We start from the raw sequence: 27,678 nt of genomic DNA, 5'->3' as shown, positions 1-27,678 counted from the left end.
ACATCCTCTATACAAATTCAAACCCCAGACAGGACCCCTAAATCACTTCAGACCACAGACCAGATCCCAAAATTACTTCAAACCCCAGATCAGCCTCCTAAATTACTTCAGACCCCTAACTTACTTCAAACCCCCTGAATACAGACACCACACCTCTAAAATATTCAAGCCCCAGTTCAGACCACTAAATTACTTTAAATCCCAAACCAGACCCCTAAATAATTTCAGACTCCAGACAGACCTTAAAATTACTTCAGACCCTCTAAACACCCAGACCCCAGTCTAGACTCCTAAGTTACTTCAGATCCGAGACAATTCCAAAATTAATTCAGACCACAAACTAGACACTTAAGATCCCAGTCCAGACTGTAGCGTCCATGGCCGCGGGCCGTTGGGTTTACTCACCTCCCGACACCCGCAGCCATGGATCCGTGAGCGCTGGTCCCCATCTCCTTCCTAGGAGACGCCAGCGCTCATTTTCGCTCCGTTCTGCTGTGTCCAGTAGGGAAATCGGCATCATCATCAACTGCCATGATTTCCTGCTCTATAAGAAGGCCCCAGGCCTTCTGATCCTTGCCTGAGCATGTTAGTTTTCCCAGTCTGTCTTGCAAATGGTCCCTTAGTGTTTCCCGTTCCAGTTGTTACCCGTGCCTTGTTCCTGTTTCCCGTGTTGTGCCTTTAGTATTGAGTCTGCCACGTACTGTGTCATCTGCCACGTCCGGAGGAATCCACCACGTCCTGTGTCATCTGCCACGTCCAAAGGAATTCGCCATGTCTTGTGTCATCTGCCACGTTCAGAGGAATCCGCCACGTCCTGTGTCATCTGCCACGTCTGGCGCAACCTGCGGCACCTGAGTCATCCGCCACATTTGGCATTACCTGCTGCATCCATCAATTCACACCCCAGATCAGACCACTAACTTACTTTAGACCCCAGACCAGACCCCTAAATAAATTCAGACCCACTAACTACAGAACCCAGATCAGATCCCTAAACTTATTCAGACTCCTCTTCAGCTTCAGGCGCATACACACAGGGTTCTAATGCTGGTGACTGCCCACATCGCCCCATCCCAAGTAAATCTGCATCAGGGATCTAGCATTTGTCACCAATCCTGTGAATAGTTAATACATGTTCTTTGTGGGGAAAACCCCTTTAATAAAGAATAGTTCCAGATGACTTTTAAAATAATGGGGGGGTCACTCACTTTGGTACAAATGTTAGCTTTTCATTTTTACAGCACTTACTATATTAAATTTGTCCATGAATTATTTTTTTACATGTACCATGGCCCATTAAATACATAATATATATATATATATATAGTACTGTACAAAAGTTTCAGGCAGTTGTGGAAAAATGCTGCGTTGCAGATTCTGCGGCGGATCTGCCCAAAATGTGCAGTAAATTGATGCGGACTAGCTGCTGCGGACTGCGGGAAAAGTGCTTTCCTTCTCTCTATCAGTGCAGGATAGAGAGAAGGGACAGCACTTTCCCTAGTGAAAGTAAACGAATTTCATACTTACCGGCCGTTGTCTTGGTGACGCGTCCCTCTTTCGGCATCCAGCCCGACCTCCCTGGATGACGCGGCAGTCCATGTGACCGCTGCAGCCTGTGATTGGCTGCAGCCGTCACTTAGACTGAAACGTCATCCTGGGAAGCCGGACTGGAGACAGAAGCAGGGAGTTCTCGGTAAGTATGAACTTCTATTTTTTTGACAGGTTGCTGTATATTGTGATCGGTAGTCACTGTCCAGGGTGCAGAAACAGTTACTGCCGATCGCTTAACTCTTTCAGCACCCTGGACAGTGACTATTTACTGACGTCTCCTAGCAACGTTCCCGTAATTACGGGAGCCCCATTGACTTCCTCAGTCTGGCTGTAGACCTAGAAATACATAGGTCCAGCCAGAATGAAGAAATGTCATGTCAAAAAACAAAGACGCATCCGCAGCACATATAACATTTTCATGACAGCTGCGGACTTCATTGCGGAATTTAGAATCTCCATTGAAGTCAATGGAGAAATTCCGCCATGAGTCCGCAACCAGTCCGCCACAACTCCGCAACAGCCATTGCATGCTGCGGACACCAAATTCCGCTCCGCAGCCTATGCTCCGCAGCGGAATTTTCTGCCTCGTCTAAACGAAGCCTACTAAAAAGAAGTGGAAGGCAATGGAGAAACGGCTCCGCTGCGGATTAACGCTGCGGAGTGTCCGCAGCGGAATTCAAGAGCAATTCCGCCACGTGTGGCTTTTCCCTTACTCTGCAGCATTTTTTGACAACTGCCTAAAACTTTTGCACAGTACTGCATATATATATATTTATATATATATATATATATATATATATATATATATATATATATATATATATACACATATTTATTTCACAGTGTTATTATTTGAGTTTTGTACCTACAGAATACTTGTATCAGTTATAGACACTCACAGCTGCAAAAGGTCCAGGTCAGACTTTCACACTATACCTCACTGTATATCTGTGCCCAACATACCATAGAGGATTATTTTGAAATGCAAGAGGGACCCTGCTTCTTTAGTGTGCTTTAGTGAGATAATTCACTCTGGATTTGTATCAGATATCGTGTAATGCTAACCGCTAATGTGGTTTTTTTGTTTGGTAAAATTCCCATTGATCGTCACAAAGAAAAACCACCCGGACTCTCAGCGCTGTAACCACCTACTGACAAGCAGCAATGGATGAGCTCTGAAGATGAGTGATTGACTATACAGTAAAAAAAACATTACAAAAAGTTCCTTTTCAATACATCCAGCTGGCCAGGTCTGATGAACACAGGTCATCTATGTGGAAATAACAGATACGTTTGAGGGGAAAAACGTATGCATCTTTCTAATAAACATTGCCTTTTAATTCCTTACCATTTCCAAAATCTCTGTTTGCTGTCTCAGTAGATGAATGCATTTTTTATTTATGTCCAGAGGCTGAAAGCTTATGTACACCTAATACTTCACGCAGCTAAGGGTTTGCTACAATTGCATTCAGTCATTCACATTTGTGCTACTTTGTACACATTTTTGGTGGTCTGCATCCTTGGTCGGTTCACTGGCATCTGGCATTCACATATAAGCACCACACGTAAAAAGGGAACTGGGTGACATCCGTGGTTGGAATTCGTGCATCTATAGCTCTCACAATGTTGATCTCCTGGGGCATCTGTGGCAGACATTAATCATGGCACACGTGGCTGGTACTCTGGGAGCATATGTGAATGACACTCTGGGGACTAGCTGTGGATGGTACTCTAGGGGAGCATCTGTGGCTAGCACTCTGAGGAGCATTTGTGGGTAGTACCCTGGTTAGCATCTATGGCATTTGTGGCAAGCTCTGTTCAGGGCATTTGAGTCACAGCACACTCTGTTAAGGGAACCTGTGTGGCCAAATTTCAGCCAACTGTGTGGCCAACTAGGACCATTGTGGATAATAATATGAACAATGAGTGATGCAAAAAAATAATGTACTATTTGAAATTGAAAATTAAATCTGTTCAAGCAGAATTGCATTTTTGTTATCTGTGCAATCAGTGGGGTGCACTGCGAATTAGAAACACCTCATTTGGGATCTTTTAAAATTCTTGTCTGTATCGCCCTGGTGTACACCACCAATAGTAGAGAATAAATAAATTGCGGGAACGGGAATATGGAAAGGAAAAAAGAGGGCTAGGAGTGTGAAAAACCAGCTATGGTGGATATCATTTACCATAAAGGGATAGGGTGAGCAGTCCTTTTAAAACACCCTATAAAAGGTATATATCAAATCCCACTTGGCTGTTAGATGTTATGTTTATATTGGTGTTTAATAAACTATATAAACAACCAGCCGAGTAGGAATAAGGAGGGATAGTGGGATTACCAGGTCTGAGTTGTAAACTAAAGTGCTCAGACAGCAAATTTTCATTTAGGTGCTGTAAATAAGAGCACCATAATAGATACTGGCTGGTTAAATGAAGCTAGGTTGCAATAAGTATCCAAAATGCCAGATAGTATCAGCTCAGACGTCCACAAGAAGATACAATATAATAATGTGAGTGTTTGTTGTATACACTTGTGGTAATAAATGCTCCTGCAAAAGAAATCAGCAGCACGACCAACAATATTCTTTCAGAGGGGAACAAGGTAGAAAATCCCAGCCAGGGACGGGGCAAGCAGTATAAATGTCCCAGGTCCAACGGGACAACTTGTATACGGCAATAGAAAGAAAGACTACAGCACTCGGATGTCCAAAAAAGTAGATTTATTCACCAAGCATAAAAAACTGCAACGTTTCAACCCCTATTGGGTCTTTGTCAAGCATAGTGATAATACATAAGTGCACACTTTATATACCACCTGTGATATGACATCACTTCCTGAACATCCACAACAATAATAACGTTAATAAGCCCTCACAATTACATCAAAACGTAGTAAAAGAAGCCCCCACATCATTAGACTCAAGTAAAATGGAAATACTATTGTAGATCGCTAGTGCAATACCTGTGTATCAGTCTCCAAGAACATATCTCGTCTCGTATGTGTCTGGAATCCTCACAGCGCATGACAGGAAATACAAATTTCTTCAGTGTCCGGCATCTGCCGTTACCATGGAAGCGCATCGCGGTCTTACTCTTGACCGCGCATCCGCGTGTGCATTAAGTCGGGCTACACGCTCGTAACCCAAAATCTCAGCAAGGGACAGTGCTCTACTTGTGCTCCTGCACCATGCACACGACCGTGCTCGTAATTACAACCCGTAATTACAGGCATGGCTGGCCGCGGACAGCCGTCCCTTTTTACGGCCCGTGCTCCCATTATAAGGTATGTCCTATTTTTTTGGGCAAGTTTCTACGGCACGGACGCCTTCCCGTAGATATACGGGAAGGTGTCCATCGGCGATAGAAATGAATGGGCCCATAATTACGGACCGTAATTACAGCACGTAATTATGGGCGATTTTTATGGTCGTGTGCATGGGGCCTTAATGTTAGCGCTTGGATAGCGATCGTGTTTATAATTAAAAGCTGGCAGTTAAATCATAACTGTTATATCTATCGCTCTACTCCTCCGTAACTACTGAAGGCGGATTTATCAGTACCTGCCTGTGTACCAGACAGTAGTCACAGCGAATCAGCTGTCCAGTAAGGGGAGCAATAGAAAATAATACTGCTATGTTAGACGCTCTCCTCCACAGTTACTACTGAGAGCGGACTTATCAGAGCCTGCCTGTGTACCAAGCAAGTGTCACAGCGAGTCAGCTGTTCAGTATAGGAAGCAGCGGTTTAGCATGCCGCTCTCTCCCTCTACGCTCACTATGAACAGGCGTGTCAAACATCAACTGTGAATACACGCTGTTGACATGCAGGGCCGCCATCAGGTGGGTACTACTGGTACTCCCGTCAGGGGCCCGGCCACATGGATGAAGAAAAGGGGACCACCAGGCTGCCATCGCCCACCCCCCTCGAAGTGTCGTCCCCCCCTCGCAACGCTTGCGGGCCCCCTCGCAACGCTCACGGGCCTCACCTCGCAACGCTCACGGACCCCCTCACAACGCTCACGGACCCCCTCGCAACGCTCACGCCCCGCCCCTACTAACGCCCGCGGCACCCCCCTAGCAATGCTCGCTGCACCGCCTGCATACCTGTTGTAGCAAAAAAATGGGATTTCACCGCACTGTGTAACTAGACTAAGGCCTTATTCAGACGGCCGCGTTTGGTCCTTGACATACGGAGCGTGTATCGGCCGTATTTCCTAGGCCGACCACAATTCATGGAGCCAGACTCCTAGCATCACAGTTATCAATGCTGCTAGGAGTCCCTGCCTCTCCACGGGAATACTGTCCCATACTGTAATGATGCTTTCAGTACGGGACCGGGGACAGTATTCCCACGGGAAGGGAGGGACTATGATCATAGATAACTGTGATGCTAGAAACCCGGCTGCCTGAACTGTGGTCGGTCCGGGAAATATGGCCGATACACGGTCCGTATATCACAAACCGAACATGGACGTCTGAATAAGGCCACTTACTTGCCTCCTATTTTTGGTGCGGATTGCAAATTACAATATAAGGCCTTATTCACACGAACGTGTAATACGTCTGTGATACGCGCGTGATTTTCACGCACGTCGCACGGACTTATGTTAGTGAATGGGGCGGTTCAGACTGTCAGTGAATTTCACGCAGCGTATGTGCGCTGCCTAAAACTCATGACATGTCCTATACTTGCCCGTGTTTCGCGCAGCACGCACCCATTGAAGTCATTGGGTGCGTGCAAATCGCGCTTGGCACACGGAAGCACTTCCGGGTGACACGCGTGATTCACGCTACAGTAGGTAAAGAAGTGAAAGGAAACATAAAAGCCCCTCCTTCTTTACTGTGTTGTAGCATAAAAACAGTGTCATAATGATGCCGGCTGCGCGAAAATCACGCAGCCACGCACCATATGTTGATGCCACACTGAACTTTTGCGCACGCAGAATTCAGCGATTTTTGCGCGTGCAAAACTGACACGTTCGTGTGAATAAGGCCTAAGGCGATATTCAGACCAACGTGTGTGAAAGAACGTCCGTTTTTCGTAGCCGATTTGCAGGTGTTTTTTCGCTGTGTTTTTTACGGCCGTTTTTGGAGCTGTTTTTCTATAGAGTCAATGAAAACGGCTCCAGAAACGTCTGAAGAAGTGACTTTCACTTCTTTTTTGCGGCCGTTTTTTTACGCGGCCGTTGTAAAGAAAACGGCCCGTCGGAACACAGCGCGGTTTTTTTCTCATTGAAATCAATGGGCAGATGTTTGGAGGCATTCTGCTTCTGATATTTCGGACGTTTACGGCCAGAAAAACGGCCAAAAATAAGCTGTGTGAACATACCCTAATGTTGCAGAATTGTAACGAATTTCATCCTTTACAATGTAAAGGGTTAATTTGCTGTAAATCCTCAGCCAATTCTGTAATGCACACATTGAGGAGTTTGGTGCACAAAATCTGCATCAAAACCGCAGGTAAAATCTGCACCTAATAGTGCGTTTTTTTTATACGTTTTTAGTTGCGGTTTTTACATTTTGATGCGGAAATAGGTGCAGGTTTTATGCTGCAGATTTTTTTACAATTTTTTTAAACTAGTCAGAAACAATTCACAAGCGGAAACGCAAGATAAAGTGACATGTATCATATTTTCAAATACGCACCGCAGGTAAATTTTTGTGCAGAAAATGCGACATGTAGATGAGATTTCTTGATCTTATTTACTTTGCTGGTCCTATATTACACTGCGGATTTGAAGCCCGAAAATACCCGCGACAAATTTGCACGTAATAAGTACCGTGTGCATTTGGCCTAACAGAGTTTTTTTTAACTCCCCCTAAGGCCCCTTCACACATGTTGGATTTGATATGGATTTGGATGACATGCCGATGATTCTGCATCCCATGCATATGAGGTTTCCGCAACCCAGTTCACATGCTGTGAAAAATTTTCCACGTGTATTTTTGTCCGCACCATGAAAAAAATCCGCCACAGCAACAAGCATCATGCGACTTATATTACATGGAAAACCCGAGGATGAGCAACTTTGAATGACAATGGGACTTAGGCCTTGTTCACACAGTATTTAGCAGGCAGAAAAACCTGCCTTGAAATTCCTTCAGGCTTTCTCTGCCTCCCATTGATGTCAATGGGAGGTCAGAGACGGAAATGCCTGAAGAAAGGGCATGTCGCTTCTCTCGCGAGCGTTTTTTCCGCTCACGGGAAAAAACGCCTTCGCCTTCCGTTGAAATCAATAGGAGGCGATTTCCAACCCGGTTTCCGCTGAAAAAAATGTGGCAAAAAAACTCTGTGTGAACAGGGCCTTATTCTCGTGCGGTTCTGCTACACGCTTGTAGCATCTGCGCCAGGAATCAAAGGGAAAGCCTCCGATTTTTGCTGTGGAAAAACACATTGAGCTTTAATGGCAACGTAAGAGCGGAGCATTAGTGCTCCTTACATCCTCACAAGCGCTTCCCCCTCCCTTCCCCCTTCACATAGTGTTGTTGCCCTAAGTTTATCGTGTAGTCAGGAAATCTCCTACCTTACAGTATAAACAACATAGACGATAATTCACAGGGCTTCAATATGTCCGTTTAGCCTACGTCGGGCTGGTAGACTTCGGAATAGCGTAGTAGACTTTGTTATTCCAGAATCCCCAGGCAGCATCAGAAGTGCTCTACCTGTGGACTTTGTCCCTGGGAAAGCTCCTGACATCACTGTCCATATATGTAAAGTGACGTCAGGGGATTCTCCAGGGCCGGAATCCCTGGCCAGAGTGTTGCCGACGCTCCGGCTGTGGACTCAGGCTTTGCAAAGCTTCGGACATCACTTTACGTATATGGACATCAGGAAAAGTGCCAGAGTCCCTGGGCAGAGCGCTAGTAAAAGGCTCCAGCCCTGTTCATGGGCAGTGACTTCAGTAGTTTCCCCTGGGCCATTCCCCGGGTGACGTATCCCACTATATGCCATACTGTCGGATACGTTTTAGCTAAATAGATCAAAATCCGGAGCATTAACCGGTCACTGCCGGCTCCATGGTTTCCTTCACTGTAATTGACATCAGCACCAAAATCAGTTAATGCGTATAACGTACAAACGTGAGTGCCACAATTTCCATTGCCCACCCCCGGTAATGGAGGGGGGGGCCCAGACATCTTGGCTGTATGGCGCCCAGAAATTCCTGATGTCGGTCCTGCTAACATGCACGTCGAAAATTTGGTCAGAGTAGCATGTATTACCGCTACTCTGATACAGTTCCCCCACCCAGCGATCGCTATATTTGAGTGAAACAGTGTGAGAAAATTTAAATGCCAGCTGGCAGAGCGTTATTAGACCATCCCTCCATTTTGCTGCCCCTGACCTACAGCCGGGCTCGTCCTGACGCGTGATTCGCTGACGTCATTTAGCTTCTTTCAGGGGCTGCACTGTCAGCATTCCATAGTTTTTCATCTGTGACACAGTCAGGGCAGAATGTCAAGTAAATGAATACTGCAATTTCAGTATATTGTGTTCACAGTAATCCACGGTTTATACTACACCGTGTTCCAAATTATTATGCACATAAACATATAATCATTAGTTTTTCAATTAAACTCATGGATGGTATTGTGTCTTAGGCTAGATTCACACGACCGTGTTACGTCCGAAATGGACGGAACGTATTTTGGCCGCTAATCCCGGACCGAACACAGTGCAGGGAGCCGGGCTCCTAGCATCATAGTTATGTACGATGCTAGGAGTCCCTGCCTCGCTGCAGGACAACTGTCCAGTACTGTAATCATGTTTTCAGTACGGGACAGTTGTTCTGCAGCGAGGCAGGGACTCCTAGCATCGTACATAACTATGATGCTAGGAACCCGGTTCCCTGCACTGTGTTCGGTACGGGACTTCCGGCCGAAATACGTTCCGTCCATTATGGACGTAACATGGTCGTGTGAATCCAGCCTTAGGGCTCTTTGGATCATTGTAATCAATCTCAGACACCTGTGATAATTAGTTTGCCAGGAGTGCCCAATCAAAGGAAAACTACTTAAGCAGGACGTTCCACATTATTAAGCAGGCCACAGGTTTCAAGCAATATGGGAAAGAAAAAGGATCTCTCTGCTGCCGAAAAGCGTGAAATAGTGCAATACCTTGGAGAAGGTATGAAAACATTAGATATTTCAAGAAAACTTAAGCGTGATCATCGTACTGTGAAAAGATTTGTGGCTGATTCGGAGCACAGACGGGTTCGTTCAGATAAAGACATAATGAGGAAGGTTTCTGCCAGACAAATTAATAGGATTAGGAGAGCAGCTGCTAAAATGCCATTGCAAAGCAGCAAACAGGTATTTGAAGCCGCTGGTGCCTCTGGAGTCCTGTGAACCTCAAGGTGTAGGATCCTCCAGAGGTTTGCAAGTGTGCATAAAGCTATTATTCGGCCACCCCCTAAACAATGCTCACAAGCAGAAACGGTTGCAGTGGGCTCAGAAATACATGAAGACTAATTTTCAAACCGTGTGGTTTACTGATGAGTGCCGTGCAACCCTGGATGGTCCAGATGGATGGAGTAGTGGATGGTTGGTGAATGGCCACCATGTCCCAACAAGGCTGCGACGTCAGCAAGGAGCTGGTGGAGTCATGTTTTGGTCTGGAATCATGGGGAGAGAGCTGCTAGGCCCCTTTAGGGTCCCTGATGGTGTGAAAATGACCTCTGCAAAGTACGTAGAGTTTATGACTGACCACTTTCTTGCGTGGTACAAAAAGAAGAACCGTGCCTTCCGTAGCAAAATCATCTTCATGCATGACAATGCACCATCTCATGCTGCAAAGAATACCTCTGTGTCATTGGCTGCTATGGGCATAAAAGGAGAGAAACTCATGGTGTGGCCCCCATGTTCCCCTGACCTCAACCCTATTGAGAACCTTTGGAGCATCCTCAAGCAAAATATCTATGAGGGTGGGAGGCAGTTCACATCAAAACAGAAGCTCTGGGAGGCTATTCTGACATCCTGCAAAGATATTCAAGCAGAAACTGTCCAAATACTCACAAATTCAATGGATGTAAGAATTGTGAAGGTGATATCAAAGAAGGGGTCCTATGTTAACATGTAACTAGGCCTGTTAAGTTTTTTTTGATTGAAAGAGCTTTTGATTTCTGTAAATATGACCTCCTGATGCTGCAAATTCAACAAATTACCATTTTAGTTCTCTTTACAATCTTTAGGCTGGGTTCACACGGAGTATTTTGCCGAGTTTTTTGATGCGGGAACCGCGTCGCAAAACTCTGCAAAAACGGCCCTAAAATGCCTCCCATTGATTTCAATGGGAGGCGTCGGCGTCTTTTTCCCGCGAGCAGTAAAACTGCCTCGCGGGAAAAAGAAGCGACATGCCCTTTCTTCGGGCGTTTACACCTCTGACCTCCCATTGACTTCAATGGGAGGCAGAGAAAGCGTATTTCGCGGTGTTTTATGCCGGCGGCGCTCAATTGCCGCGGGTGAAGACGGGCGCGAAAATCGCCGCGAAAATCGGTGTGCAGGGAGAGGAAAATCTGCCTCAAACTTCCAAACGGAAATTTGAGGCAGATATTCCTCCTGCAAAATACTCCGTGTGAACATAGCCTTAAAATGTTTTGATCTCTGTTGTGCATAATAATTTGAAAAATCTGTTATCATTAGGAGATTTATTCAATAAAATTTGCATTATACTCCAACGGTTGATGGCTTGAAGATTATACTGACTGTCATTTGCATCGACTATTTAGGAAAATCAGCGAAAAATAACATTTGCATAATAATTTGGAACGGGGTGTAATAATTTGGGTAACTATTAGTTTAAGGGCGGATTTACACGAACGTGTAATACGTCCATGCAACGCGCGTGTTTTTCACGCGCGTCGCACGGACCTATGCTAGTCTATGGGGCAGTGCAGACTGTCTGATTTTTGCGCAGCGTGAGTCCGCTGAGTAAAACTCACGACAGGTCCTATATTTCTGCGTTTTTCACGCATCACGCACCCATTGAAGTCCAGGCTGCGATAGGCTCTCCCACTCCTAAGCCTGCCATCCTGAGTGGTGGAAGATGGAGTCAGTCTCACAGACCTAGAAGCAGGTGCAGACTGATTACCTATGGGCGTTGACAGGGCCGCCATCAGGGGGGTATTAGGGGTAGTACTGTAGGGGGCCCGGCCAAACTTAATTGAAAGGGGGGCCCGGCAACTGCCGCAACTTGCTTTTGGTAGAAAAAAACAAGCCCCTGCAATGGGGCCTGTTCTTTTCACCAAAACAATGTCGTGAGCTGCTGCGGGCCCCCGAGCTGCGGGCCCCCCTCTCATCACCGCCGCCGCGCCGCAAAACACCACCGCTTGCGCGCGTACGAGCGCGCACGACCGCAAGCGCGCACGATCGCAAGCGTGCGCCCACGTGCGAACGACCAGGCGCGCCGCCGAGAGGGAGCAACACAAGTACATCGACGGGGAAGGACAGCCACACAGGGACAGCGGCGCACGGTTACTTACCTGCTGGCCCGCCTCCGACTCCGCCTCCTCCTTGTCCTCCTCCGCCTCCTCCTTGTCCTCCTTGTCCTCCTCGTCCTCCTTGTCCTCCTCCGCCTCCTCGTCCGACTCCGCCTCCGACTCCGCCTCCTCGTCCTCCTCCTCGTTCTCCAGAGCGTAGCTGCGTAAGGAGAGGGGGAGGAGTCTAGTTCTTGCGCGGCGGCAGTTCTACGATCCCCGCCATTTTCTGGAGCCTGGAGGTGAAGGACGACGTCTGGACCGAAGACATCGCCTGAAGAGGACTGGAGTGGGAGCAGCTCTTCTGACATGGTGAGTAAAGTGTGTCAAAGTGCTGTTTAAGTATGGCCCTGTTCACACAGAGTATTTTGCAGGCCGAAAAAATCTGCCTCAATATTCCTTAAATAATTTTGAGGCAGATTTTGACCTGCCCACACTATCTTGCTGCGTTTTTTGCTGCGTTTTTTGCCAGCTGCGATTGAGGACAGCAGACAAAAAACGCAGGGAAAAATGCATTTTCTGCCTCCCATTTATTTCGATGGGAGGTCAGAGGCGGAACCGCGGCAAGAAAGGACGTGCTGCTTTTTCTTTTTTCTGCGACTTACTCTCATTGATTTTTGATTAAATCAATGGGAGGCGGTTTTGGAAGTTTTTTGGTGCTGATTCTGACGCAGTGTCCGAGTCAATATCAAGGCCCAAAAACTCTGTGAACTGGGGGGCCTTATTGTTATGGCTTATTCAGACGAACGTGTAATACGTCCGTGCAACGTGTGTGATTTTCACGCGCCTCGCACGGACCTATGTTACTCTATGGGGCCGTGCAGACTGTCAGTGATTTTCACGCAGCGTGTGTCCGTGTGTCCGCTGCGTAAAACTCACGACATGTCCGATATTTGTGCATTGTTCGCGCATCACGCACCCATTGAAGTCAATGGGTGCGTGAAAATCCCGCCTGTTTTTTTTCTACCAAAGGCAAGTCGCGGCAGTTGCCGGGCCCCCCTTTCAATTAGGTTTGGCCGGGCCTCTCACATCAGTACAAATAATACCCCCCCTGATGGCGGCCCTGGGTACCATAATATAGTGCTGGACGGAGTACCGTTAACAGGCGGTGCCACGGTAGGGGGGCCCAGAAAATTTAGCTGTAGGGGGCCCTGAAATTCCTGATGGCGGCCCTGGGCGTTGATAAAGAAGCTGTGCCTGGCAGATCCTTTACAGCGCTGTTACAGGAGCCTGTAAAAATGACAATATACTGCAATACATTAGAATTGCAGTGTATTCTACCAGTGATCTAATGATTGCTGGTTCAAGTCTCCGATGGGGACTAATAAAATGTGTAAAAACAAGAGTAAATAGCTATTATTAGTGGAAAAAATTAAATAATTATTTAAAGTCCAAAAGGGAAACACTTTTCACATTTTTTCTCTAAAGTAATGTAAAAAAAAATACACAAAATTGATATCACTGCGTTCGTAAAAGTGCAAACTATTACAATCTACCTTTATTGAACTTGCACGGTGAACGCCATGAAAAATAAACAATTTTAAACTGCAAAATCGCTGATTACCCAAAAATTTTATAAAAAGTGCTAAAAAAGTTGTGGCTCTCGGAACGTTGGGAGGAAAAACGAAAAAGAAAAACATGCATCAGTTCGGAAAGGGTTCATTACTTTCTAATGAAAAAACATTTGTGACCACATGTGGGGTATTGCCATACTCGGGAGAAATTGTTTTACAAATGTTGGGCGGCTTTTTCCTCCTTTATCCTTTGTGAAATTTAAAAAATGCAACTTTTTAGTGGAAATAATGTTGATATTAATTTTCACAGCCTAATTCTAATAAATTCTGCAAAAGACACATGGGATCTAAATGCTCACTATACCCCTAGATAGATTCCATAAGTGGTGTAGTTTCCCAAATGGGGTTACTTTTTGGGGGCTTCCACTGTTTTGGTCCCTCGGCGGCTTTGCAAATTCGACATGACACCCAAAAACTATTCCAGCTAAATTTGAGCTCCAAAAGCCAAATAGTGCTCCTTCCCTTCTAAGCCCCGATGTGGATCCAAACAGCACCTTATTACCACATATGGCGTATTTACGTAATCAGGAGAAATTGTTTTACAAATGTTGAGGTGCTTTTTCTCCTTTATTCTTTGTAAAAATTAAAAATGTCTACGTTTTTACAGAAAAAAAATAGATTTTTACCTTTACAGAATAATTCCAATGAATTCAGCAAAACAACTGTGGGGTCAAAATGCTAACTTTGCCCGTAGAAAAATTCCTTGAGGGGTGTAGTTTCCAAAATGGGGTAACTTTTGGGGGGTTTCCACTGTTTTCATCCCTCCAGTGCATTGCAAACGCGACACGGCACTGAAAACTATTCAACCAAAATCAGAAATCCAAAATCCAAATGGTGCTCCTTCTCTTCTGAGCTTTGCTGTGGGTCCAAACAACAGTTTATTACCACATATGGGGTATTGCTATAAATGCAAGAAATTGCTTTACATATGTTGGGGTGTTTTTTCTACTTTATTCCTTGTAAAAATTAAACATTTCTAAGTTTTTTCACCAAAAAAGTCGATTTTCATCTTCACATACTAATTCAAATAAATTTTGCAAAAAAACTGTGGGTTCAAAATGCTAACTATACCCCTAGATAAATTCCTTGAGGGATGTAGTTTCCAAAATGGGGTCACTTTTGGGGTGAGTTTACTATTTTGGTACCACAAGACCTATTCAAACCTGACATGGTGCCTAAAATATATTCTAAAAAAAGGAGTCCCCAAAATCCACTAGGTGCTCTTTTGCTTCGGAGGCCGGTGTTTCAATCCATTACCTGACTAGGACCACATGTGGGATATTCCTAAAAACTGTAGAATCTGGGCAATAAATATGGAGTTGCATTTCTTGTGTAAAACCTTCTGTGGTACAGAAAAAAATGTATTACAAATTAATTTTGGCAAAAAAAAATGAAATTTGTACATTTCACCTCTACATTGCTTTAATTCCTGTGAAACGCCTACAGGGTTAAAACACTTTGTAAATGCTGTTTTGAATACTTTGAGGGGTGCAGTTTTCAAAATGTGGTGATTTATGGGGACTTCCTAATATATAAGGCCCTCAAAGCCACTTCAGAACTGAACTGGTCCCTGAAAAAATAGGCTTTTTAAATTTTCTTGAAAATATGAGAAATTGCTGCTAAAGTTCTAAGCCTTGTAACGTCCTAGAAAAATAAAAGAATGTTCAAAAAATGATGCAAACATAAAGTAGACATATGGGAAATATAAACTAGTAAGTATTTTGTGTGGTATTACTATATGTTTTACAAGTAGATACATTTAAATTTAGAAAAATGCTACATTTTGCTAATTTTCTCTAAATCTTGGTGTTTTTTACAAATAAATATTGCATTTATCGACCAAATTTTTTTCCCTAACATAAAATACAATATGTCACGAGAAAACAATGTCAGAATCACTTGGATAGGTAAAAGCATTCCAGAGTTATTACCACATAAAGTGACACATGTCAGATTTGAAAAATCGGCTTTGACCTGAAGGCCAAAACTGGCTCAGTCCTGAAGGGGTTAATCGCTCCATGAATATTTACCCATAAAGACTCCACACTGTCAAAGTCTCCTCCAATATTTTCATTCTGGAGAGGTCTTAGGCTGGATTTTACAAACAGACAAACCCCTCCACCTTTTTTTATATTTTCTATCCGTTCTAAATACGGTGTAGCCCTCCATTTTTGTTACCCAGTCATGGCTCTCATCCAGCCAGGTTTCTGTTATGCCCGCTACATCATAATCTATGGCGGTCATTAGAATCTCCAGCTCGTCCATTTTACTTGCAACAATTCTTGCATTCACCAACATACATGTAATCTTACCGACACCTTAAACCCGTTAACGCTCAGTGACGTAATATTCCGTCATGGAAACCATCCTTTTCACGCTCCATGACGGAATAGTACGTCACGGGAGTAACGGCCATTTCGGCCGTCTTCCCGACACATACAGGAGCTGTGTCAGCTGCTGTCTTATAGCGGGACCGATCTCTGTGTCCCCGCTGATTAACCCCTTAAAAGCTGCGTTCAACAGCGATCGTGGCTTCATAGGGGTTAAACCTCCATCGACGGCCCGTTACATCATAGCGGGCGTCGATGATGGCTATGGCAACCAGACGCCTAACAATGGTGTCCGGCGATGCCATCTACGGAAGCCTAGTGGGTCCTGACAGAACCCACTATGCCTGCTGTCAGTGATTAGCTGACAGCTCTAATACACTGCACTACGCATGTAGTGCAGTGTATTAGTATAGCGATCAGGGCCTCCTGCCCTCAAGTCCCCTAGTGGGACAAAGTAATAAAGTATAAAAAAAGTTACAAAAAAGTTGTGTAAAAATAAGAGAATAAAAGTTTTAAAAGTAATAAAAGTAAAAATCCCCCTTTTTCCCATATCAGTCCTTTATTATTAATAAAAATATATAAATAAACTATACATAGTTGGTATTAACGCGTCCGTAACGGCCTGAACTACAAAATTATTGGTGGTGAACACCGTAAAAGAAAATAATAATAAACTGCACCAGAATCACAATTTTTGGTCACTTCACCTTCCAAAAAATGAAATAAAAAGAGATCAAAAAGTCGCATGTACCTAAAATTATTGAAACTACAGTTTGATTGAAACTACAGTTCGCTACGCAAAAAACAAGTCTTGATGGAAAAATAAAAAAGTTATGGCTCTTAGAATAAGGTAACACAAAAAGTTAATGATTTTTTACAAAAAGTATTTTATTGTGCAAACGCCATAAGACATAAAAAAAAACCTATAAACATCTGGTATCGCCGTAATCGTATCGCCCCGCAGAATAAAGTGAATAAAGAATTTATTGTGCACGGTGAATGCTGAAAAAAAAAATTTGAATAAAAAACAATAGTAGAATTGCTGTTTTTTAGTCACCAGGCCACTCAAAAATAGAATAAAAACTGATCAAAAAGCCGCATGCACCCCATGAAAACTACAATGAATTCCTCAAGGGGTCTCGTTTCCAAAATAGGGTCCCTTTTGGGGGGTTTCCACTGTTTTAGCACCACAAGACCTCTTCAAACCGGGCATGGTGCCTAATAAAAAAAAGGCCTCAAAATCCTCTAGGTGGTCCTTTGCTTCGGAGGCGGGTGCTTCAGTCCATTACCACACTAGGGCATCGTGGGATATTTCTAAAAACTGCAGCATCTGGGCAATAAGTATTGAGTTGCGTTTCTCTTGTAAAACCTGTCAAAAAAAAAATATATGTAAATTTCACCTCTACTTTGCTCTAAATTCCTGTGAAACACCTAGAGGGTTAATAAACTTTCTATATGCTGTTGCAAATACTTTGAGGGGTCTAGTTTCTAAAATAGGGTGTTTGATAGGGGTTTCTAATATATAGGCCCCTCAAAACAACTTCAGAACTGAACTGGAACCTAAAAAAAAAAGAAAATGAGGCAATACTTTGGTACTTACATTATACTAATGAGCAGTGCCCACCCCGAGATGACCCCAGTTTTGACCGTTTGTATAAATGGAGACCCCTATTAGACCATTTCAGTGCCCAGTTTTCCCAAGCATACACCCCCGAGAAGTGTATTTCTATTGATGAGTCCTTGGTACATTTTAAAGGGAGGCTTCAATTCGGCCAGTACCTACCGAGTAAGAGGGCAAGGTATGGCATGAAGATGTATAAGCTGTGCGAGACTGCATCAGGGTATACCTACAAATTTAGGATATATGAAGGGAAGGACACCAGTATTCAGCCCCCAGAATTCCCCCCCCCCCCCTTACTGGGAGTTAATGCAAAAATTGTGTGGTATTTGGTGCACCCACTGCTGGACCAGGGTTACCACCTCTAGCTGGATAATTTTTATACCAGCGTCCCACTCTTCAACTGCCTCGCTTCCAGAATTACTACGGCATGCGGCACTGCTAGAAGAAATCTGAGAGGCCTCCCTAAGACACTGTTTGGGCAAACAAGAAGGGGTGAGGTAGGGCACATTCTAGCAGCAACATATTGTGTGTCAAGTACAAGGACAAGTGAGATGTCCATGTATTGACAACAATACATGGCCACACCAGTACCCATGTACCTGTAAGAGGTACCAGTACAGAGACCCCCAAACCAGACTGCATCCTGGACTACAATAGGTACATGGGAGGGGTGGACTTTTCAGATCAAGTTCTAAAGCCCTACAGCGCCATGCGGTGTGGTATAAGAAGCTGGCCGTGCACGTCATACAGATGGCATTGTACAATGTGTACGTGCTACGTCGATGTACAGGCCAGACAGGAACTTTCCTGGAATTTCAAGAGGTGGTTATCAAGAAACTAATATTTAGGGACCAGGAAGGGGGGGCACCCAGTACTTCTGGAAGCGAGGCCACACGCATCGTACCAGGGCAACACTTTCCAGGAGAAGTTACCCAAACTGGCAAGAAGGGAAAAAGTCAAAAGAGGTGCAAAGTCGGCTATAAGAGGGGGATAAGGAAGGACAAAATATATCAATGTGACACGTGTCCCGAAAAACCAGGGTTCTGTATGAAAGAGTGTTTTAAAATTTTTCACACATCCCTTAATTTTTAATCTACCCCAGTTTTACTTACCCTGATGCACTCCGCACAGCTTATCCCCCTCATCTTTCCCTTCTGAGCCCTGCCGTGTGCCCAGGCAGCAGATAACAGCCACATGTAGGGTATTGCCATACCCAGAGAACCCACATTACAGTTTATGGGGTGTATGTCTCCGGTCAAAATGCTCACTACACCTCTAGATGAATGCCTTAAGGGTGTAGTTTTTAAAAGGGGGTCACTTCTCGGGGGTTTCAACTGTACTGGTACCTCAGGGGCTTCTGCATACATGACTTTGAACCAGAAAATCCCCAGTAGGTCAAATGGTGGTTCTTTCCTTCTGAGCCCTCCCATGGACCCAAACGGCAGTTTATCACCACAAATGGGGTATTGCCGCACTCAGGACAAATTGGACAACAAAATGGGGTATTTTATTTCTTGTGAAAATAAGAAATTTTTAGCCAAAACGACATATTATTGGAAAAAATTAAATTTTTTTAATTCCCAGCCCAATTCAAATAAGTTCTGCGAAAAAGCTATGGGGTCTAAATGGTCACAACACCCATAAATGAATTCCTTGAGGGGTGTAGTTTCCAAAATGCAGTCACTTCTGGTGGGTTTCCATTGCTTTGATACCTCTGGGGCTCTGCAAATGCGACATGGCACCCAAAAACAAATCCAGCAAAATTGGGACTCCAAAGAACACATAGCGCTCCTTTCCTTCTGAGCCCTCCCATGGGCCCAAACAGCAGTTTATCACCACAAATGGGGTATTGCCGTACTCAGGAGAAATTTGGCAACAAAATGGGGTATTTTATTCCTTGTGAAAATAAGAAATTTTGATGAAAAATGACAACTTATTGGAAAAAATACGTGCTGTGTAAACACTGTGGGGTCTAAATTGTAACACATAAATTGATTCCTTGAGGGGTCACTTTTGGGTGATTCTTACTGTTTTGGCACCTCAACACCTCTTCAAACCTGGCATGCTGCCTAAAATATATTCTAATAAAAAAGAGGCCTCAAAATGCACTAGGTGCTTCTTTGATTCTGAGGCCTGTGTTTTAGTCCACAAGCACACTAGAGCCACATGTGGGACATGTCTAAAAACTGCAGAATCTGGACAATACATATTTAGTAGTGTTTCTCTGGTAAAACCTTCTGTGTTACAGAAAAAAAATTAATACAATTGAAATTTAGCAAGAAAAAATGAAATTTGCAAATTTCACCTCCAATTTGCTTTAATTCCTGTGAAATGCCTAAAGGGTTAAAAAAAACTTCTAACTGCTGTTTTGAATACTTTGAGGGGTCTAGTTTTTTAAATTGTGTATTTTATGGGGGTTTCTGATACATAGGCCCCTCAAACTGCTTCAGAACTGAACAGGTACCTTAAAAAAAAGGCTTTTGAAATTTTCTTCAAAATATGAGAAATTGCTGTTTATGTTCTAAGCCTTGTAACGTCCAAGAAAAATAAAAGAATGTCCAAAAAACGATGCCAATCTAAAGTAGACATATGGAAAATGTGAACTTGTAACTATTTTGGGTGGTATAACCATCTGTTTTACAGGCAGATGCATTTAAATTTAGAAAAATTCTATTTTTTCAAAATTTTCTCTCAATTTTGCAATTTTTCACAAATAAACACTGAATATATCGACCAAATTTTACCACTAACATAAAGCCCAATATCTCACGAGAAAACAAGCCCAGAATCACTTGGATAGGTTTAAGCATTCCGACGTTATTACCAATTAAAGTGAAATATGTCAGATTCGAAAAATGGGCTCAGAGCCTTTAGGCCCAAACTAGGCTGCGTCCTTAAGGGGTTAATATTCTTAGGTCCGTATTTATTCCTAGAAACCTCCCTACTCGGCTTGCTAATCCCAGCCCCCACTAAATCCCCATTAACCCCTTCTTTATCCCACTCCCTATGTACTCTATCTAACCCCGCTTGAGTATCCCCACCCTCCCTCCCCAGATCCTAGTTTAAAAGCTCCTCTAGCCGTCTAGCCATTCTTTCCCCCAGCACAGCTGCACCCTCCCATTTAGATGCAGCCCGTCCCTACCATAGAGCCTGTAGCCAACAGAGAAGTCAGCCCAGTTCTTCATGAACCCAAACCTTTCCCTCCTGCACCAATTTCTAAGTCACTTATTTAACTCCCTAATCTCCCGCTGTCTTTCTAGTGATGCTCGTGGCACTGGTAGTATTTCTGAAAAAACTACCTTGGAGGTCCTAGACTTTAGCTTCTCTCCTAAAATCATTTTTAAGGACCTTCCATCTCCCACTGACTTTGTCATTGGTACCGATGTGTACCATGACCGCAGGGTCTTCCCCAACCCCACCCAGCAATCTGTCTATTCGATCCTCAATAAGCCGAACACGAGCACCCGGCAGACAACACACTGTTCGGCATTCACGGACGCGGCGACAGATGACCCTATCTGTTCGCCTAATAATAGAATCCCCTACCACCAGTATCTGTCTGACCTTTGATGCACTCCTACTTCCATCCTTCCTACAGCAGTCCTTGTCCTGGTTGCTAGGAGCAACGCCCTGCTGCAGTGATGCTGGCCCTGGACTTGAATTCCTAATATCAGCCAAACAGGCATATTTACTAGGTTGTGCCAGTTCAGGACTAGCCTCCCTGCCACTTTTTCCCCTACCCCTTCCGGGAAGTTCACATGTGGCTGATACACACGCGCATCCAACCCTGTGCGAAACAGGGAATTCCGTGAAAAACAGCGCACCAAACTGTGGTGTAGTTTTTCACATGAATATCCGCTGCGAAAAACAGCAGCACTTACCCAGCAAGCTAGCAGACCGGCCTCCTGGGGTGATGTCTCATCCCAGGAGACAGCTGCTGCCTGTGATCGGCTGAAGCGGCAGTCACATGGGTTGAAGCGTCATCCCAGGAGGCCCGCAATCTGACCTCATCCAGGCCGGCCTCCTCGGATGACGTTTTATCCATGTGACCACCGCTAAAGCCAGAGATTGGCTGCATCGGCGGTCACATGATCGCCGACTACGCTATTGCTTCCGGCAAAACGACGCGTCCGGTGCACAACAGACACAAACGGAAACCATGGGCATCCGTCACCATTGAAATCAATGATGATGGAAACGGAAACCTCTGGTTTCCGTTCGGGTCAGTTTGTGTCTGTTCAGGGTCCCGTTCTGACGGAAAGCTCAGACGGAACGTCAGAACGGGACCCCAACGCAGATGTGAACGAAGCCTAAACAGTATAGCAAGACAAAAACTTTTGTAGTACCAGATACAAAACAATGCACAAAGAAAATGTATCAAACCTTATTTTCCTATGTCCTTTAGTTAAACTATGTCCCCTTGATTAACCCTATCATGACCAAGGGTCATTGATGCCCGTGTACAGGTCAAATGTTCCATTTATGATATGCACTTCTTTAAGCGATAATATTTTTGCAACCGCTTTGAATATCACAACTTTTTTTACTTTGCTTTTTTACAAGACTTATGAGGCTTTCATTTTCTAGATTAGTTTAACTAATTCCGTGGTTTTAATTTTTATTATGAGCAGACAAATTACTTAAAATTTGAAAAAAAACAACTTTTTTGTATTTTGTTTTTACATATATTTATCTATATTATATGTGTGTTTATATATATATATATATATATATATATATATATATATATATACACTACCGTTCAAAAGTTTAGGGTCACTTAGAAATTTCATTATTTTTGCAAGAAAAGCACAGTTTTTTTCAATGAAGATAACATTAAATTAATCAGAAATACACTCTATACATTGTTAATGTGCTAAATGACTATTCTAGCTGCAAATGTTTGGTTTTTAATGCAATATCTACATAGGTGTATAGAGGCCCATTTCCAGCAACCATCACTCCAGTGTTCTAATGGTACATTGTGTTTGCTAACTGTGTTAGAAGGCTAATGGATGATTAGAAAACACTTTAAAACCCTTGTGCAATTATGTTAGCACCGCTGTAAACAGTTTTGCTGTTTAGAGAAGCTATAAAACTGACCTTCCTTTGAGCTAGTTGAGAATGTGGAGCATTAGATTTGTGGGTTCGATTAAACTCTCAAAATTGCTAGAAAAAGAGAGCTTTCATGTGAAACTCGACAGTCTATTCTTGTTCTTAGAAATGAAGGCTATTCCATGCGAGAAATTGCCAAGAAACTGAAGATTTCCTACAACGGTGTGTACTACTCCCTTCAGAGGACAGCACAAACAGGCTCTAACCACAGTAGGAAGAGAAGTGGGAGGCCCCGCTGCACAACTGAGCAACAAGACAAGTACATTAGAGTCTCTAGTTTGAGAAATAGACGCCTCACAGGTCCTCAACTGGCAGCTTCATTAAATAGTACCCGCAAAACGCCAGTGTCAACGTCTACAGTGAAGAGGCGACTCCAGGATGCTGGCCTTCAGGGCAGAGTGGCAAATTAAAAAACATATCTGAGACTGGCTAATAAAAGGAAAAGATTAATATGGGCAAAAGCACACAGACATTGGACAGAGGAAGATTGGAAAATAATGTTATGGACAGACGAATCGAAGTTTGAGGTGTTTGGATCACACAGAAGAACATTTGTGAGACGCAGAACAACTGAAAAGATGCTGGAAGGGTGCCTGACGCCATCTGTCAATCATGGTGGAGGTAATGTGATGGTCTGGGGTTGCTTTGGTGTTGGTAAAGTGGGAGATTTGTACAAGGTAAAAGGGATTTTGAATAAGGAAGGCTATCACTCCATTTTGCAACGCCATGCCATACCCTGTGGACAGCGCTTGATTGGAACCAATTTCATCCTACAACAGGACAATGACCAAAAGCACACCTCCAAATTATGCAAGAACTATTTAGGGAAGAAGCAGGCAGCTGGTATTCTATCTGTAATGGAGTGGCCAGCGCAGTCACCAGATCTCAACCCCATAGAGCTGTTGTGGGAGCAGCTTGACGGTATGGTATGCAAGAAGTGCCCATCAAGCCAATCCAACTTGTGGGAGGGGCTTCTGGAAGCATGGGGTGAAATTTCTCCCGATTACCTCAGCAAATTAACAGCTAGAATGCCAAAGGTCTGCAATGCTGTAATTGCTGCAAATGGAGCATTCTTTGACGAAAACAAAGTTTGAAGGAGAACATTATTACAGTATTTGAAATAAAAATCATTATTTCTAACCTTGTCAACGTCTTGACTATATTTTCTAGTCATTTTGCAACTCATTTGATAAATATAAGTGTGAGTTTTCATGACCCCAAACTTTTGAACGGTAGTGTATATATATATATATATATATATATATATATATACACATATACTGTATAGCTCTGCAGCAATTAGTCTTCTTCTCTCTCCGTCACCCTGGATCGCTGTGAGGGGAGAGTGAAGAGAGCTATAAGGCTATATGAACACGACATTGGAAAAAAAAGGCAGTCAACAACGGATCAACTGTCAGTTTTCATGGCTGTTTTGCATCAATGTGTCTCAAAATTTGAATCCATTTTCCGGCCGTCTGACCGTTTTTGCCATTCATTTTTGCTATCCGTTTTTCATGGACGTTAGAAAAACTGGATGAATTTTAATCGTATGGGGGTTTTTGTCCCAACCCCCTAAAAACACCACAGTGCCCATGTAGATAGTGCCACATTGCCCACATAGATAGTGCCAGTGCCCGCATAGATAGTGCCCACTGTAAATAGAGCCATAGTGCCCACATAGTGCCAGAGTTCTCCCTGTAGATAGTGCTCACATAGTGCCACACACAGTGCCCATGTAGATAGCACCACAGTGTCCGCTGTAGGCAGTGGCATATCTAACGCAGTAGCAGCCGAAGCGACTGCTACGGGGCCCGCAGCATGAGGGGGCCCATGCCGCCCGCCGACACGGCCTCCCTCCCATGGCCAGAGGCTCCGCTAGCAGCCGCTATGGCTGCTACAGCGTGACGCCACTGAAGGGGTTGTTCCTACAAAAGACATGCATCCCCTCTCCACAGGGGTCTCCGGGGTCTGTCTGCAGCTCCATAGAAATGAATTGCGCACCGGTCACGCCTGTGCGCATGTCCGAGGTTTGTCATGGAGAACTTCTGGGGACTTTCGGTCCCCCGTTCTCCTTATCACTGCCAGCGATCACACATGTATCCCCTATCCCGTGGATAGCGGATGCATGTCTTTTGTAGGACAAACTTTTTGTTGGGGGCTGTATGGCGTTATCTACAGGGGGGCTGTATGGCGTTATCTACAGGGGGGCTGTATGGCGTTATCTACAGGGGGCTGTCTGGCGTTATCTACAGGGAGGGCTGTCTGGCGTTATCTACAGGGTGGGCTGTCTGGCGTTATCTACAGGGAGGGCTGTCTGGCGTTATCTACAGGGAGGGCTGTCTGGCGTTATCTACAGGGGGCTGTCTGGTGTTTTGTACAGGGGGGCTGTATGATGTTATCTACAGAGAGGTTGTATGGCATTATCTACAGGGGGGCTGTATGATGTTATCTGCAGGGGGGCTGTATGGTGTTATCTACAGGTGGGCTGTATGGCGTTATCTACAGGTGGGGCTGTATGATGTTATCTACAGGGGGGTTGTATGGCGCTATCTACAGGGGGGGCTGTATGGCGTTATCTACAGGGGGGCTGTATGATGTTATCTGCAGGGGGGCTGTATGGCGTTATATACAGGGAGGGCTGTATGATGTTATCTACAGGGGGGTTGTATGGCGTTATCTACAGGGGGGCTGTATGGCGTTATCTACAGGGAGGGCTGTATGGCGTTATCTACAGGGGGGCTGTATGGCGTTATCTACAGGGAGGGCTGTATGGCGTTATCTACAGGGGGGCTGTATGGCATTATCTACAGGGGGAGGGCTGTATGACATGTTCTACAGGGGGAGGGCTGTATGATGTTATCTGCAGGGGGGCTGTATGGCGTTATCTACAGGTGGGGCTGTATGATGTTATCTACAGGGGGGTTGTATGGCGTTATCTACAGGGGGGCTGTATGGCGTTATCTACAGGGAGGGCTGTATGGCGTTATCTACAGGGGGGCTGTATGGCGTTATCTACAGGGGGGCTGTATGGCATTATCTACAGGGGGAGGGCTGTATGACATGTTCTAGAGGGGGAGGGCTGTATGACGTTATCTACAGGGGCCGGGCCGTATGACGTTATCTACAGGGGGGGGCTGTATGCCGTTATCTACAGGGGGAGAGCTGTATGGCGTTACCTACAGGGGGGGCTGTCTGGCGTTATCTACAGGGGGCTGTCCGTCGTTTTGTACAGGGGGCCTGTATGATGTTATCTACAGATAGGTTGTATGGCATTATCTACATGGGGGCTGTATGATGTTATCTGCAGGGGGGCTGTATGGCGTTATCTACAGGTGGGCTGTATGGCGTTATCTACAGGGAGGGCTGTATGGCGTTATATACAGGTGGGGCTGTATGATGTTATCTACAGGGGGGTTGTATGGCGTTATCTACAGGGGGGCTGTATGGCGTTATCTACAGGGAGGGCTGTATGGCGTTATCTACAGGGGGGCTGTATGGCGTTATCTACAGGGAGGGCTGTATGATGTTATCTACAGGGGGGCTGTCTGGCCTTATCTACAGGGGGAGTCTGTATGATGTTATCTACTGGGGGGGCTGTATGGCGTTATCTATAGGGGAGGGCTGTATGGCGTTATCTACAGGGGCTGTATGGCGTTATCTACAGGGGAAGGGCTGTATGACGTTATCTACAGGGGAGGGCTGTATGACGTTATCTACAGGGGAAGGGCTGTATGACGTTATCTACAGGGGAGGGCTGTATGACGTTATCTACAGGGGGAGGGCTGTATGACGTTATCTACAGGGGAGGGCTGTATGGCGTTATCTACAGGGGCTGTATGGCATTATCTACAGGGGGAGGGCTGTATGACATGTTCTACAGGGGGAGGGCTGTATGACGTTATCTACAATGGCCGGGCTGTATGACGTTATCTACAGGGGGAGGGCTGTATGCTGTTATCTACAGGGGGAGGGCTGTATGGCGTTATCTACAGGGGGAGGGCTGTATGATGTTATCTACAGGGGAGGGCTGTATGACGTTATCTACAGGGGGAGGGCGGTATGGCGTTATCTACAGGGGGAGGGCTGTATGCCGTTATCTACAGGGGGAGGGCTGTATGAGTTCTCCCTGTAGATAGTGCTCACATAGTGCCACACACAGTGCCCATGTAGATAGCACCACAGTGTCCGCTGTAGGCAGTGGCATAACTAACGCAGTAGCAGCCGTAGCGACTGCTACGGGGCCCGCAGCATGAGGGGGCCCATGCCGCCCGCTGACACGGCCTCCCTCCCATGGCCGGAGGCTCCGCTAGCAGCCGCTATGGCTGCTACAGCGTGATGCCACTGAAGGGCTTGTTCCTACAAAAGACATGCATCCCCTCTCCACAGGGGACTCCGGGGTCTGTCTGCAGCTCCATAGAAATGAATTGCGCACCGGTCGCACTTGTGCGCATGTCCAAGGTTTGTCATGGAGAACTTCTGGGGACTTTCGGTCCCCCATTCTCCTTATCGCTGCCAGCGATCACACATGTATCCCCTATCCCGTGGATAGGGGATGCATGTCTTTTGTAGGACAAACTTTTTGTTGGGGGCTGTATGGCGTTATCTACAGGGGGGGGGCTGTATGGCGTTATCTACAGGGGGGCTGTATGGCGTTATCTACAGGGGGCTGTCTGGCGTTATCTACAGGGAGGGCTGTCTGGCGTTATCTACAGGGTGGGCTGTCTGGCGTTATCTACAGGGAGGGCTGTCTGGCGTTATCTACAGGGAGGGCTGTCTGGCGTTATCTACAGGGGGCTGTCTGGGGTATTGTACAGGGGGGCTGTATGATGTTATCTACAGGGGGGTTGTATGGCGTTATCTACAAGGGTGGCTGTATGGCGTTATCTACAGTGGAGGGCTGTATGGCGTTATCTACAGGGGGCTGTATGGCGTTATCTACAGGGAGGGCTGTATGATATTATCTACGGGGGGCTGTCTTGCGTTATTTACAGGGAGGGCTGTATGGCGTTAAATACA

The sequence above is a fragment of the Rhinoderma darwinii genome, chromosome 1 (genome assembly GCF_050947455.1).
Source record: "Rhinoderma darwinii isolate aRhiDar2 chromosome 1, aRhiDar2.hap1, whole genome shotgun sequence".
NCBI lineage: Eukaryota > Metazoa > Chordata > Amphibia > Anura > Rhinodermatidae > Rhinoderma > Rhinoderma darwinii.
The sequence above is the reverse complement of the archived record's forward strand: the minus strand, read 5'-3'. Positions refer to the sequence as shown.